At 44.1% G+C, this 17,295-nt stretch overlaps 1 protein-coding gene and 1 long non-coding RNA gene across 6 annotated transcripts in view; one reads left to right on the top strand and one right to left on the bottom strand.

Moving 5' to 3' along the window:
* LOC119651975 (semaphorin-1A) overlaps positions 1-17,295 on the bottom strand; it is a 499,683-nt gene that overhangs the window by 457,273 nt on the left and 25,115 nt on the right. The gene's annotated exons all lie outside the window — the stretch shown is intronic.
* On the top strand, positions 802-1,341 carry LOC119651977. Its single transcript, XR_005249510.1, has 2 exons — positions 802-985; positions 1,047-1,341. It is a non-coding gene; the product is annotated as an uncharacterized LOC119651977 (long non-coding RNA).

Here is a 17,295-nt window from a genome sequence, read left to right on the forward strand (position 1 = left end):
GAAGTTTTTTAGAGTTGCGGCGAGAAAGAACAGAGGTGGGTGGAGAAGAAAAAAAGATCGTTCTTGCCTTTGAAGAAAGCAAAGGACTTGACGGTAAGGAGAAGCCCGTGTCCGGACTCTGGAAGAGGATCTTTTCATGACATCGACAGAGACAGGAGGGTAAAAAGGCGCTGGTGGAGTTGTTATCTCAGCGAACAATGTGTCCAATTCGCCATCTGAAAACACGGAACTGAGGGTGGGATGAAGGGCTGGACTTGGACTTCCCAACTTGCTTATATTTGCTGTACATGGCTTCAAAATTCAAACTCAGCTATGCATAAGGCTTCATATTTCCACAAAACCAAACAAGCTGATCCTTCACTTTGGTTGCGTGTTGCATCTGTTTCATTTATGCATCCGTTTCGTGGTTTATTCTGTATTAAATCAGCTAATTGAATCCCACTCTGCCAATTCAACTTTGTAAGCCAATAAATACGCGTCCAGCTTAACTGGAAAATTAAACAGAGGCAATAAAAAATACGCACCTGTGAAATATTTCCAAATTGCTTCCGCCCCTTTTCCATGCATCACAAATACCATTAAATGTATTCGACCTGCCAATCGTTCGTTATGCATTATTCATTTTTAAATTCTATTCTTTCAAATGCAATTTACGTAATTCGCTCATATAATACTTGGAAAAAAAGAGTTTATTTTGAATGAGTGAGACGAAATGTGTGGAAAAATGCAATTTCCGTCAGCTATTTATATATAGATGACATGTGTACATATATGTCTTCAGTACAACTGCAAAGTAGCGACAGTCCGACAAAATTACTACAGAATTTCGTTAGTTTGCTATTGCGCCGGGGATGTTATTCTGCAGGAAGCATGGCGTACAGCGTGAAAATAGGTCGACATTTATTCAGCCCCTGAACGAGGAAAAAAATTTAGCATTCAAATTAAAAAATAATTAACCTCCATGTTGTTTTTCGCTTTTTTAAGTGTAATTTATTGTATTTATCTGGGAAGGAGAATTGCTATATCTGATGCCTCGAATATTTCAGTCAATGCATAATAAAGGGACAACACAATTAGCATTTCATCGGATATTGTAATTTGTACATCAACCACCGCAGCATCATCATATCCTCGCACAGATTACGGATATTAATTAAAATATGATGTGATAAAAGCCAAACATGTTTATAACAGTGTATCCTGCGTTTTTATACTGTGGCATTGCGCTCTTGGTAACTTGCGACAATAAACGTGCAATCATTCGGAAAGAGATTCATATAAAAGATATTTACTGTATGCAAATTGGCTTAATTATCCCTAAAATAAAATATTGGATAATTTTTTTATCAGTTTGAAAATGCTTTCAGCCCTTTTGCCATACGTAATGATTATGTGCTTATGAATGGGTTAAAAAGTAACAATTAACTTCCCGAGTTGACACAGTCCTGGAAAATGAATTTGATTTATAAAATGCGCCCCAGGTATTAAGTAATCAACAGAAATTTTATCAGATTTGTGAAAATCTACTGTTCGGATTCAGCTTTTTGGCTGTTGAGGCAAAAAAGTCTGGTTGGTGGATTGTCATCATCTATCTGTTCTGAGATTTTCTAAGTGGCCCAAGCTTCTATTTTTGTACCTAATTTGAGCGGTTTCACTCTTTTCTCCCCATCTGTGAGGGGACTGGTCTGTATTTTTTGGCCATACCTTCTCTTACTTTTTCCTTAGTTGAGCTCTTCATTGACAATCTTTGATCATGATATATGATAACCTTCGTGGATCACAACGCGTCAACCGCTGCTACGCGCTACCATACACAGTTCACCGGAATATTCTTAACTCCTTCCAGGACTTCCCCTCCTCTACTGTTCTGCGCCAAATACTTTTGGGGCGACCCCCTCGTCGACCATCTTGGGATAGTGGGTTCCACAGCAAGACGTAGTCAGTAATAGGTTTGTCTGGCAGAAGACCGAGGCAAGAGCTGTCAAGATGACAGGAAAACTCTCAAGTGGAAATTCGGCGCGAAAAAGAGTCACATACCAGAGTTCGAAAAAGATAACGTTTAAAAGTAAATAAAGTCGAAGACAAAAATAAACAAGTCGGGAAACCGGAAGCTTGACGCTTCAGGTATAAAAGGTTGTGTTTTATTTTAATTATCCCTTCAATTAAACAGTTATAAGAACTTTCAACTCAGAAGTTCATTTTGTGTTACCATATACAAACCAAATTTATATTCTCCCAACTTTGGATCACCAGAGCTGAGTGCTATTAAATGTGAAAACTCGGAAACCACATAATAGAATACCAGAACTCCGGCAAAACTCAAATAAAGGAATGCCTCCTGGCCTAGTATCGGGTACTAATCTGCTTGATTACATTTGCTCCTGTAAAAGCATATTTTCCATACTGCGATGAGTAATCAATAAGGAATCATTTGGTGTTAATGACTTTGCCCACGTGGTCCTGAAACATCTGCCAGGATTTGAAATTCAGGATACAATAATAAAGAAGTTTGGAACTTTTAAGTAATTCATTTAATTATCATACTTTTCAGGAAACAAGGCATTCAAAAATGTATCTCTCTTTTTGGGGGAGGGTAGGATTCTTTTTTTTTTAAATTTCAATCCAATTCCTGAGGGGGAAAAGCTTTTTTAAATGTTGATAATGAAATCACTTAATGAACAAATCAGGAAGCTAAGCGTGTTAATTAGGTGGACTAAGTGGTTAAATATGGAGGCGACCAGTTACACCAAGTGGTTCATCAACTTGTGCTCAAGGTATGGGACAGCGAATCAATGCCTGGCGATTGGCAACAAGGCATTATCTGTCTCATACATAGTGCAGCAATTATATCACGTTGCTGAGTACCATCTATAAGATATTCTCCACTATCTTGCTAGGCCGGATAACCCCATACGCCCACAACATCATTGGCCCATACCAAAGAGGCTTCACTCCAGCCAAATCAGCAACAGATCAGATTTTCTCTCTGCGGTAAGCGATGGAAGAACTGTTGGAATATGGACAACCGTTGCACCATCTATTCATCGACTTTAGAGCCGCCTATGATAGCATAGCCAGGGTAAAACTGTACACGGTGATGAGAGGATTCGGTATTCCGACGAAACTAATAGGACTGACTAGGCTGACCCTGACCAATGTGCGAGGCCAGATTAAAGCAGCAGGATCACTCTCAAGACCATTCGACATCAACAACGATCTACGACAAGGGGATGCCCTATCATGCGTCCTCTTTAACCTGGCCCTCAAGAAAGTGATCCGCGACGCTGATGTAAATGCAAGAGGTACGATCCTCTTTAAGTCCACCCAACTACTGGCCTATGCTGACGATATCGACATCACGGGAAGAACCACCCGAGACGTACAAACTGCCTTCATCCAGATCGAGCAGGCGGCAATTGGTGCGAGATCTTGGACTGCACATCGATGAAGGCAAGACAAAATATATGGTGGCAACGTCAGCACCGAAGACGAGCCAACCAACAACATCAAAGCGCACTGATCAAGCAGGAAGAATAAGGATAGGAGAATACAACTTTGAGACCGTTGATAATTTCTCCTATCTAGGGTCGCAAATCACAACCGATAACAGCTACGATGATCCGCGCACGGTTGTTGTCAGCCAACACAGCCTATTTCAGCTTCCAAAAACTGTTCCGCTCGAAACGGCTCACCATAGGGTCAAAGCCCTTACTGTACAAGACAATGATCTTGCCAGTCCTCATGTATTCCTCGGAGACTTGGGTTCTTAGCAAGAAGAATTGCGAACTCTTGGCCGCGTTCGAAAGAAGAATCCTCCGAAGAATTTTTGGTCCTCTACATGCGGATGGACGATTCCGTAGCCTACACAATGACGAAATCTATGAGCGATACCATGACCGTCCGGTTGTGGATAAAATCCGGCTCAATAGGTTACGGTGGGCGGGTCACTTAATCCGTATGGATGAAGATGATCCCACCCGGAAAGTCTATAAGGGCAATATCTATGGTAGGAAAAGAAGACGAGGCAGACCCTGCCTAAGATGGAGCGATGGCGTAGGTCAGAACGCCAGACAGCTTTTAGGGATATCGAATTGGTGGACTTCGGCGCAAAACCGGGATGTCTGGAGTTCCTTATTAAGGCAGGCCTAGACCGGATACCGGTTGTTGCGCCGTTGATCATGATGAAGTGGCAGTGAATAGGTTACATATGACAAAAGAGAAGACGAACACAAACATCAATGACGAATCGGAAATCGAAATCGCAGCAAAGAGCTCGAGAGATTGACGCTGAGTCATCAACAGTGGTTTGACAAATTGAAACCTTGTCTGATTTCAGCTGAAATATAGAGGCATTAGTCCCGCGTCCCGACAACAGTGTCTCCGCGGCGCGTATTGAATTTCTGCAAGACCATCCTACGAAATTTTTTTCGATTGTGATCCTAATTTTCACCGAAGTGAAAGGGGAGTGAAAAGGGATTCGTCAATAAGCAAAATTGCCAAATTTGGTCAAGTAAACATTTTAGAGTTTGGTACGAATATCGTGCTGGTGGTGTCATTTACGTACATTTTTTCAATAAGGTTGGCCGCTCACAATCAATGAACGATACAGTGATATATTATTCACTTATTTCTGACGTAAATTACAAAAGGACAAACTTGGCACATAATCACTCGTAAAATAAACTTATTGAAATTGAAATTTAAGAATTTGTCTGGAAATGGTGACCACTTCACTCATGCGATTTGACACCTTTCGACTTTTTTCTTTGGGGATAAACAAAGTCGTTGGCCATTTATCCAACCTCTTTAGAGAACTTAAAAACCAACATTGAATGTTAAATTGCTGGAATATTAACAATAAAAATGAGAAACATCCCCACATTTTGTATGCAGTTGTCCGGACGGTGCCGTGCTCTGAGGAACACGGGGCAGCAATTCTGCCGTCCAAACCAAAACCAAATGGCTGAGGAGAACCTCCATAGTGATGGCACCGGGAAACGCTGTATTTACTCTGGTTTGCTGGCCGTGATGTAGTAGATAAATGCTCCAAAGGCATATTAGGGTGATCAGACCCGAGTCTGCACGGAGACGCATCTGGTGTACTGGTACCATGGGAACCGGGACGGCTCCTGAATTCGAATCAGAAGAATTCCTGTCTCATGTGCGTTCAGCACGGTTATGGTGGTTAGTCCCCTAGTGGGAGTTTCATAAAGTTTGTGGTTACGTTCAAGCGAACGCAGACCTTCAGTCCTCGGGGTGGTTGGCCACTTTAACACAGATGACGTACTCTTCATTTCGGTAGAGATTTAAGTAGGTCTTGTATCCACCAGTATGGATAAACTGAGCAATGCACCCAGTATAGACTGATACCGTTGTGTTTGTCTCAACAGGGCTCCTATTTTGATCACAAAATCAATCCGTGTCTTAAGAAGACCGTGGGGTTAAGTCCACGAGACAGATGCTCACGTAAAACCATAGAGATGTAACTGTCCGGATGATGCGATGACCGAAGTGGTTGAGATGTCAGCTTCACAATCGTCACTCGTGCACGATTACGAATTCAAATTACGTTCATGGACGTTTGTGAGTATCTTGAAGGGACCGGATAGTACAATGAGCCTATTAGAAGTTGGAGTGCTGGAGCTTCGGTTTACCCCCTCCCAAAAAGACCGGTTGTTTGACTCTTTTTCGAACTGCACGTGCCTGCCAAAGTGAACAAGAAAGTACAATTATTCTAAGTGCTTGAAACTCTTGCTCGGTCCACCTCCTCAAGGAAGCTTCCGGACCACGGAGAAAGTTATAATCATGATACATTGAACTTTTCTCGTCTGGTCTTTGACATGTCTACCATAGATGCATTTCATATACATATTTTTCTTTCTTTTTGGGTCCTTGAGGCGAAGTTTGGATTCGAACTCGGAGCAACAGGATCAAAAGACTGATGCTCAAGTAAGTCAACCATTGCGCCGCCCATTGTGGGACTCCTAATATTTTATTTGTAATCAACGGTCTTAGCTTTCTCCCTTAAGCCTTTTTCCCTGTATCCTTCCTTGAGTTGGCCCTAAATATCAGCAAATGTCACTAGATATGCTACTCGTTTAAATCTTCAGTATTTCCCATCTACTCTTTTGACGGATATATTTTATTCTTATCTAAACTCCATGCAAGACCATTGCGTAACCTTCAATATATGCTCCGTACCCCAGATTATTGGGCTTCATATTGCTTATTCTTTCGAACCCACTCTAATACTCTACAACTCCTTTGTTGGAAGAATCCTTGCGTACAGCTCCATGTCCTGCAATTATTATTATCTTGCTTTTGAAAAGCTCAATACAATACATTGATAAAATTCGCTAGCAACAATTCGGCTGAGCAGATTACAATGCGGTCCATCTACTCGGCCTTAAGTGAACAGGGTTTCCGCAGAGCATCGACTTTACGGGTTACCAGTTTGTAATCGAATCTCCACGCGCCTCCATTCACCTCGTCGATCAGATCCTGCCAGCAGCGAACTTTGCTCTTGTTTAATGCGTTTTGGCTGATTTGTACTCCGGTACTATGGTACATGCCTCCTCTCGGTCGCTTAGAAGTTGTGTTAAGCGGCGGACCCTGTGACACTCCTTCCGGAGCTCTGCGATTTCCACTGTCCACCAATACTTAGAAGGTTTGCCACGTTTCGATGCCCTCCTGGGCATAGAGGCTCCGCAGCCCATCGTTATCAGGTTCATAACATACCTTAAGTGCCTCCCTGGATATAGAGAGAGCATTCAACAACGTTAGTACCAAAGGCATCAAGAAGGCTAGAATTAAAATAGGATTAGAGGGGAGTTTTAGAATTGTATCCTTCATAAGAGCCAGATTAATCCAGTCTGATCTAGGAGGGAGCCGTTTTAACCAGAGCTTTGAGCAGAGAGATGCTCCAGGCTGATGCCATCTTTCTGCTTTTCTGGTAGGTCATTATAGCACTGTACGCATATTGGACAGGCCAGGGTGACCGAATTCCACCTCACGCAGGTAAATGCACGCGTGGACAGGTGCTGCTGGGGCTCTGCCATTCTGCCTAACATCTGCCCTCAATATACTCCTGCTCCTCCTCCCTGTAAAATGCAGTGCTGGGAAGTTACGGGAGTCCGGATGTTGAACAGCGAAGCCCTACGTCCATATAAGCACCCTAAACGAAGTACTGCGGGAACTCTGACATTGATCTTCAAGAAAAAAATTATTGTGGGGAGAGTGCAAAAATACAAAAAAAACAGCATTGCAAGGCTTTGGCACAGTATTCTTGACCGATGGATCAAAGTTGGTCTGTGGAATGGATGTGTAAGTTTTCTCGGAGGCACAAAGTAAATAGTGATACGTGTGGCGATCCTGGGAGCTTGTCGATGGCTGGAATGCACTGAACAGATTGAGTGGAATACTTAAAGTCACGTTTATAGGGACATAGGCAGAAATGATCAGGCCAACGGACTGGCCAGGCTAGACTCTGCTCTTCGCAGTACCTCGGTAAATGGAGTCGATGTCGCACTGGCAACTGTCAACAGTCAAATCTACTCGAACTACTTAATATTTACTGATTTCAGATGGTTCAGAAGGCTCATTATATGCGCAAAGTCGAGGAGGAGTTGTCTCTTCCATAACAAAACTCGATCACGAAAGGTCATGGCTTAGGAGTTTCTGGGGGTCAAGCAGTGTACTGCAGGATAGACTGATGCGGAACATAGCTCCCTGAGGCCAACCTATCTTTCTCTAAGGATGAGTTGTCTCTCCTCTGGGACGGTGTGTGCCTTTTCAGGGGCCAAGCCTCTCGTCTACCAAGACCGTTAGTGAGTGGTGATAGCCACACCCTGTACGAGGTGACCCTACTATTAACAAAACGCTACGGATCTAGACTGGGGAGTCGAAAAACACCTCCCCCAATCCAGGGTGTCATGCGAACCGTGCCCATTGGATAGTTTGCAGTCGGGGGTAACTGACTGTATTCGAACGGAGCCTCACTACCGCACCAAAACGGGTTAATCAGGCGGAGGCACGTCTCCGAATTACTGAAAGCCAGGTGACTACACCCAAGAAGGGAGAAGTTGGGACGTCAAGCAGTGGATCCAAGGTGAGCATTGGTATACTGCATGGACTACAGCCAACGAACACCACTGCTCAAAGAGCAGGGGCCAGCAAAAGCACGTCTGAGATAAATATAACAGACGTCAGGAAGGAGACAGGTCTCAGTGGCGCCGGAGTTAAATGGTACCTGCGCTATCTGAAGGAAGGCCTGAAACCAGAAGAGGCCCTTAAGAAGGCTCAGGACGGACCTAAGCCATCTCTACCGGAGCCGCGAAAGCGGGGAGCAGCAGAGATCAGCCCGCATGAAAGGAATGCTCCCAAAAAACCCAGACCTGAACCCACGGGAGTAGAAAACCCGGGCAGGTCAGGAGTGAAGGCAGGACCCAGGAAGCCCGGCATTAGCTATGCTAGTGCGGTCAAGGGCATTCGACTGGCCATACTGCCAAAAAGGTTTCCCGAGCAAATACTCACTCGGGAGGAACAGGAAATCATTAAAGAACTTGTCGTCAAGCAGATGATCAAGGGTTGGACGTCGAAACTGGTGTTCACCGGAATACGCTTTCGACCAGGCCTTATACTGGTGGACTGCGCGACGGAAGGTACCGCAGAATGGGTCAGAACCATAATTCCTAGATTGCCAGGCTGGGAAGGGGTGGAACTGTCAACATGTGCTGGAGATGATATACCAGGAGCCCACATGGTGACAGTTTTTCTCCAAAAGCCCGCGGCAATAGTAACAGAAGACCTTATGAGACTCCTAATTGCTCAGAACGAAGATCTCCATACTCGGCTATGGAGAGTCTTCAGAAGCAAGGTGGAGGGAAAGGGTAAACTCCTCACGATCGGGGTAGATGACCGATCCCTAGAGGCAATTAAACGTCGGAGTTGTCATATCAACTACCGATTTGGCAACATACCCGTGCATGTGCACAAGGAAAAGCCAAGGAAAGAGACCTCGGAGGAGACATCGGGTGGAAAACTTACCGAGGTCCCTGAAGAAGTCGCGGAAGCCATAGAGGCGGAAAGAACGGGATCAACCAGGGAAATAGACCTGCTGCCCAGTGAAGAGCAAAAGCTGGACGACCTAGACCTAGGACTCCTAGGGCTCGGCGTGGACAGCGACGCGCAGGAAAGCGCCATGTCGGAGGAGGAGGGTGACACTCCGACAGTGGAGAAGAGCTCCAAACAATAACGGAGCCAATGGCCAGCACTAGGATAGCCCAGATAAACCTCCACCATGCGAGAGCTGCATCTGCAGTGATTGCAAGGGCAAATTCCAAGGAGAACATTGGAATAGTGCTGGCTCAGGAGCCCTGGGTGTACCGGGGGCAGATTCGCGGTCTGCAAGGAGGAGACATGCAGGTAATTTGGGACTCCTCTTGTGAAAAACCAAGAGCTTGCATAATTCTCAAACGTAATCTAAAATACATATGTCTTTCAGAGTTCTTAACTGGGGACCTTGTGGCTATCCAAGTCTCATTGGAAGCCGGGAGGAGCACTCGAAAGGTAGTTGTAGCATCGGGATACTTCCCAGGAGACGAGAGCCGGGCTCCACCGGAACAAGTCGCAAAGATGACGGAGTATTGCGAGGAGAGGGCGTTACCACTTCTTCTCGGCTGCGATGCCAACGCCCACCACGAAGTGTGGGGAAGCAGTGACACTAATCGTAGAGGTGAGTACCTTCTCGAATTTATTCTTAGTAATAAGCTAGAAATATACAACGTAGGGAACACTCCAACATTTGTGACCAGCACCAGACAAGAGGTACTAGATATAACTCTAGGAAATACCCTAATGAACGGGATGGTCAGGAATTGGAGGGTGTCGGATGAACCCTCAATGTCTGATCACAGGATAATTAGATTCGACATTGAGGGTAACTCCGAAATAAAAAGAATAATAAGGAATCCCAAGAGAACGGATTGGGAATCCTACACAATGCACCTGAGCAACAACATTGCCCACCTTCAAGGGAGCGGTGACATCAGGAGCGAATTAGAATTAGAAACGGTGGTGGAAGACCTCAACACAATCGTCATTGACGCATATGAGGTCAGCTGTCCGGCCAAGACAGTCAAGTCATCAAAGAATGTACCATGGTGGAACAGAAACTTAGCCAGAATGAGAACGGAGGTACGAAAACTCTTTAACCGGGCAAAACGAACCGGGGACTGGCGGAGGTATAAAAATGCACTAACTGCGTATAGCAACGCCATCAGGGAAGCGAAACGGAACAGCTTTAGAGAATTCTGTACAAGGCTGTAGCCAAAGACGGGAGAATATCCTCTGTCTGCTTGAAAAAGGAAGATGGGACATTCACCGAGAATGAGGAGGACAGGGTACACCTGCTTCTCAGAACTCATTTCCCGGGGTCCTACCCCTCGGCGGCAGGCAACAATAATCTGCCTGACACCCCAACAACGAATAAAAGGGGAAGGAAAGAGAGCTGGAAACTAGCAAAAGAGGTATGCTCAGAAGCTAGGCTAAGATGGGCAGTGGGAACCTTTCAACCAATGAAATCTCCCGGAGCAGATGGCATTTTCCCAGCACTTATCCAGAGAGGCCTAGGAATTATCTTAGAGTCTCTTCTGAGGGTGGTAAGGGGGAGCATAGCACTGGGTTACATACCAAGGGCATGGAGACGGGCAAAAGTGGTCTTTATTCCGAAGACAGGTAAAAAGGATCCTTTTCACCCTAAATCTTTCAGACCAATCTGCCTAACATCGTTCGTACTCATAACGGTGGAGAAGGTCATAGACAACTATATTAGAACTAACGTTCTAAAGCGTGATCCCTTACATCACTGTCAACACGCTTACCGGGCAGGACGGTCAACTGAAACTGCTCTGTATCAGCTGACAGAGGTACTACGGGACGCCATAGAAACAAAAGAAATTGCACTGTGCGCATTTTTGGATATCGAAGGAGCATTCGACAACACATCGCACACAGAGATGCAGGATGCCCTGAGCCGCAAAGGAGTGGGAAACACCCTGGCACTCTGGATGGGCAAAATGCTAGAAAGCAGACAAATAGAGGTACAAACAGGTACAAATTCTATTATCATGAACACCACTCAAGGCTGTCCACAGGGCGGAGTACTATCGCCGCTGATGTGGAGTATGGTAGTGGATGAACTCCTGGACGTGTTAACTAATACTGGAATACAAGTCCAGGGCTACGCGGACGACATTGTTCTAATCTGTAGGGGCAAATATGAGGATACCCTATGTGATAGAATCCAAACTGGATTAAGGGTTACTAGTGCCTGGTGCAGGGAAGTGGGACTGCGGATCAACCCAACCAAAACCACCATAGTACCATTCACTAGGAGGCGTAAGCTGGATCACCTGAAAGCCATAACATTACATGATATGGAGGTGAAACGAGAAACAGAGGTACTTGGGAATCACGCTAGACCAAAAATTACTCTGGAAGACACATGTCGGAAATACTTGTCGGAAAGCTACGAGGGCTCTGATGACTTGCAGATCCATAGCAGGAAAAAAATGGGGTTGTAGCCCGAAGATACTACTTTGGATATATACTGCAATAGTAAGACCAATGATTAGAGCGGTAATCTGGGCAGAAAGAACCCAACTCAGCACACAAGCCAGGGAATTACATAAGCTCCAAAGGCTGGCTTGCGTGTGTATCAGTGGGGCAATGAGGACATGCCCAACGGCATCCCTGGAGGTCCTTCTGGGATTAACCCCTCTCCATCTGCACATACAGATGCAGGCAAGGAGATCAATATTCAGGATGGCCGGTAGCATGAGTGAGGCGGGGAGCTGCCTAAATCGAAGGAAGATTGATATCCTTTCTAGGCGGTATCCCGAATTACTGATACCGAGGGACAACATGACAACGAGGTTTCACTTCGATAAGAAGTTTGAAACACGTTGGAGTAACAAGGCAAACTGGGAGAGCGTGGCTACGACATACGGCTTAAACCAGCAACTGATTACTTGGTACACTGACGGATCCCTCACAGCAGAGGGAGCGGGTGCCGGTGTCATTGGTCCAAGGAAAATGTACTTTGAGCCAATGGGCAGGTACACTAGCATATTCCAGGCGGAAATTTACGCCATAAACAAATGTGCCTCCTTTAATCTGCAAAGGAACTACAGGGGGCAGAACATAGCTATTCTCACCGGTAGCCAAGCAGCGATCAAGGCACTTAGGTCCAACCAGGTGAACTCTAAAATGGTATGGGAATGCCTTGAGAGACTGAATACACTCGGCTCGTCCAACAAGGTCTGGATACTTTGGGTTCCAGGCCATGCTGGGCTGGAAGGCAATGAGGCAGCGGATGAACTAGCCAAGAAGGGAGCAGGGATGCCTTTATACGGGCCAGAACCCCTCTGTGGAATCGGAAACGGTTTCATGGCTATGAATCTAAGAAACGAAGAGAAACGGTTGAGGGAACTATATTGGGCGGGTCTACTAGGGATGGAGCAGTCCAGGGTGCTTATTGGGGGATACGAACCCATGCGCACAAAGGATTGCTTAAACCTCACCAAAAAGAACCTCCGAATCATAGTGGGAATTCTCACTGGTCATTGTCGGCTGAACTACCACCTAGGGAAGCTAGGGATATCTACGGACACTGCCTGCAGGTTCTGTGAGGAGGAGGACGAAACCTCTATGCACGTCCTGGGACAGTGTCCAGCACTTGTGCAGAGTAGGTCGATACATCTGGGAGAACACTTAATACCAGATGCAAAGCTGAAACTTCTGGAAGTGGGGAACATACTAAAGTTCCTAACGGTTACTGGCCTGCTTGAGATACTATGATCAACAGGTACACTATAACCAGTAAAAGAGGCACAATAGTTCTTCAAGGACGCGGTGCGACTTTCCCTTAACAGAATAATAATAATAGGAGTTTCTGGCATCAACACGGCACAACACAGTCATTTTAGTCATAAAAGTACGCCAGGAGACTATGTCGACAACATTTCGCTTGCTCGGGGCTATGATTTTGATTTTATTCAGGTACTTGCTCACAGCTTTAATCGATGAGGTTTAAACTCCGACCTTCCATTCTGACTACTGTTCTAACGACCGGGTCATTCATCACCATCCCCACATTTATTTATTATAAAATGTTTCAAATATTTGCTTAATCAAAGTCGAAATCAAAAATTCTTCCTTTCTATTTCTGTTCAAGTTGAAAAAATTGGGGAGTGAGAAATAGGACTACAATTTCTTATCGGGAAATATTTCGTCCTGGGTACAAATTGTATTCGACAGTAATTGCAGGACATCATCTTTACCCAATTTAAGGCAAATTTGCAAATCGGTAAGTGCTTCCTTTTAATTTTTGGACATCTGATGACCCTTCCGTAGTGAACCTTCTCAACTAATCGTGTTACGACCCCCCATTAGGAGAGAAGAGATCAAGGGATATAATAGCAATAAAACCTTGTAAATTACCCAGAAATCACCTTGGGCTATTCTGAGTTTCAAAGCATGTTAGCTCCAAATCAAATTAATTTTTGCATATTACGTTGATAATATAGCATCTGTTGAGCCCCGAGTTTTATGGAGTTTTCATCAATAAAGTTCTTTATTGTTTGGTAGTCTGATAGGCCATGTTTTACACATGGGAGTTCGCTGCTCAACTAAGAAGATTTATTGACACTATCTTAGGGCATTGTTTTCTTCCCTTCAGATTTAAGGTAGCAATTTTTTTTCTGATCTGTTTTGAGCTGACAGCTGTTCTTCTTAGATTTCCTGTTAAAGATACAAAATGAGGGTTTTGGATGCAACAGTACAACTCTTCGGTAGAGTGGACATTTCCATTCCTCATCTGAATTACTTGACAATATTATGTTTGGATATGAAAACATTGAGCGCATTTTTACGGTGGTCTAATTTCATTAAACCTTTTTTATTGCATGGATCGTCCAAATATCGGATTCAAAGCAATTCTTATGCAGTGATATCGATAAATGAACGAATAGCGGAGTCAAAAATAACTTTTGAGGCAACGTTCGAATATCATCCCATCAGTCAAAGACCGTTTTCTGGGTATGGCATTCCAAGTTGATTGTTATTTTAACTTAAGTACAAAACTGTGATCCCATACCTCGTCTATGGTTCTTTTTTCGGATAGGAATGCTCGAATTCTTCGAAAACCGGTCCATGGTTCTATATCAAACTTTTTGTGGGAAATAAATAGCTACGGCGCTCAGATAGACACATATCTTAATAAAATTAAATACTTTTTTAGGAAGATAGCTCTAAGATGCATTGTCTTATGTTAACATGACCAATATTGGAGTTTCATGTTTTTCATTTGTTAACCCATCAGATCCATGCCACTAATTGACATTGAAGTCAGGAAGCCAGAAGCTGGACGCTTCAGGTATAAAAGGATTTGTGTATTTGTTATATAAGAATATTTGAGTTCGCATTTGCCATTTTTACCTAGCTCATATAGTCTTATTTGAGAGGTTATCAGTATGGATATTATTTAGAGCCTAAATGTCTTATAGTGGCAGCTTTATGATTTTTTTCCAGATTTTTCGCTTGGGAACTTCTGAGAATGGCCCTGTCAAATAAGTGACCACTTTCAGCCCCCGCACTCCCCCTTTACAATATATGTTAAAACTAATACCGGCTTCAGAATGTACTAATGGAGGCCTTTCAGTTGATACCCCACATGCCTATATTCAGCGAAAAAAAATGTGGCACCCTCCTTTTGCATGTATAGGAACCACCTTCAACACAATGTAGAACGACGTTACTAACTATATGCGTCGGCGTTCAGATTTCCCACACATTTAACCACAGACCAAATTTAGTGTTAGCAGATTTGACTAAAAAAAATCCGTGTGACAGACAGATGAATGCGAAAGCACCTGGGGACAGAATAGTACCGATCAAGCAACGAAAAGTGGTGGTTGCAGTTGAAAGTAAGAACCGGTTGCAAAAGAGAAAGCCAGGCCGGATGGGCTTATCCCAGCGAAAATTAGCGAGCTGACATACGCGGAAATCTTGCGTAAGGTGAAAGCAGATACTTCTATGACCGATCTGAGTGAAAATGTGACACTTATAAGATGAACACAGAAAAGCGACCTATTGCTAGAACTAAAAGCGGGTGAATACAAAAGTGAAGACCTACGGAAGAAAATCAAAGGATCACTGGTGACACAGCGGAGTCAAAATGAATAAGGATTCGGTGGTGATCGATTGCAAGGACCTAAATGAAGTCGCCCCAAAGTGCGCCAAGTTTTGCACTTTCAATTAAGGCTACCAGAGAGACCGTACGGTAGCACACAGAGAGCGTCGATAAATCTTCTGCATAGCGGAATATGGATTGCAGATATAAGGAGCTGCTGAAGTCGAGCTATAGAAGACGTAAAGAAACACTCGAAGGAGATTGACGTGGGCCAAGATAGGAGGTATATATATCTGTACCTGTTACGCAGTAGCAAACCTCGTATTAGAGGAATTGGTAGAGAAACTTTCCATCGATACAACCGCTTTAATCCCAGCATAATAACCGGCGACTTCAACACATGGACAGAAAAATGGGGTAGTAGAGAAACCAATCCAATTTGGGCGAATATTGCTAAAGACATATTAACGCTTTAATGTGGTACTTGCCAACTGTGGTGGAGTCAACACTTTTCGATAGTGGACCTCACCGTCGTTAGCGATACGCTAGTCAAGGTTATTAGCGATGAGTACACACGCAAGGATCATCAGGCTTTCATCTTCCAAACCCAGCATAGGAATAATATGAAATCAATAAACAGAATTTAAAATTTATCCGCGCTGGCTCAGTAACACCATGTAGTCTGCATCGCTCCAAGCTCCCCATAAGTCCATTTTCTGCTGCGACAATAACGGGGCTGCATTATATAAGTTAACTGGCGGCTCACTCCACGCCAAGCCCATCTTCTCCTCCTGTGGCTCTCTTTATGATTGTGCTAGCGTATATGTCTCCCCGCTCAACTCTCTCCCATTCATTGCATGTTATATACATGTCCTTATGATTTCCCTTCTCTTACTGGCGGGTTTCTTTCTCTCCCTCTCTTCCTCTGCGGAGATTTTAAATCCCAATGCTCAACAGGTCTAACCATCCTGGCCTTCGAATTCTTTCCAACAACATCTCTCACTCTTCCATGCTACTCTCTTCTTTAATAAACACTTATTCTGCCCTGGATTTCAACAACAGCAAAAACCCCTTGGCCCCGATCTATGTCAAAATTGACGATCACTATCCCAGAACTCTGCCATTCAAACTCCAAAACTGCACTTAAATTTGCTATATTCAACTGCCGCAGAGCCATTCTTAACGGTCTCAACTCAGCCTTAGCGGCAATCAACAGGGATCACATACTATCTAACTGAAGGTGTAATCAAGTTGTCAGCATATTTTATAAGATCCTGCCCGATCTTCTCTCCTGTTAAATCATTTTTTTCCTACTTGTCGAGTTCTTACCCAACTAGGTTCATCGCGGAGATCCATAATAACATCCGTCTCAAGCATGTATTGCCGAAGAAGTTTCGAGCTTCTGAAAATGACGGTGATCTTGCTCATTTCAAAGCTATACGCTCTTGTTGTTGAGCGTCGAGGCCGCCCTAGCCTGCGGTGACTTGAAAGCGCAGTTTTGATGACTCCACAGCTAACTCCCCACAATATTCCAGCGAACTTCTTTGTTCTTACTTCTCTTCCATGGTTATTTCCTCGACCTCTCTTCTAGATGCTTCGAATCTCTCGGTATTCTTAGTTGAATTCCTCATTAGTAATCTTGACACCAATGTCGAACCCAGCTCCGATGGGCTTCCTAACTTCTTCAACAGAAATCTCGAAAAATGTTACTTTCCTCATCTTTGGGAAGAAACCCCTCATCCTTATCCTCAAGAGCGGGGATCCTTTTCTAGCTATGAACTATTACTCTCCTCTTGCTCCAAAATTCTCGAGAAATACATCAACGATTGGTTAACCACGCACTTCAGTCACCTCATTATGAAAGAGCAGTATGGTTTCGTGAAATATCGATCTACTGCTTCAAATCTTGTGGTCTTTACTAACTTCGTTGCTAAATGCCTTTATTCATGACAATATTTACACACTATTTAAGCCGATTCCTCCAAGGTCTTTGATACCGTTAACCACAATATCCTTGCCTCGAAACTCTCTATACTCAACTTTCCCTAATCAATCATCTCTAGGCTTTCCTCCAACTTATACCGTGCCTGAAGAGTTTCTTTTCA

This window comes from Hermetia illucens, chromosome 3 (assembly GCF_905115235.1).
Source record: "Hermetia illucens chromosome 3, iHerIll2.2.curated.20191125, whole genome shotgun sequence".
NCBI lineage: Eukaryota > Metazoa > Arthropoda > Insecta > Diptera > Stratiomyidae > Hermetia > Hermetia illucens.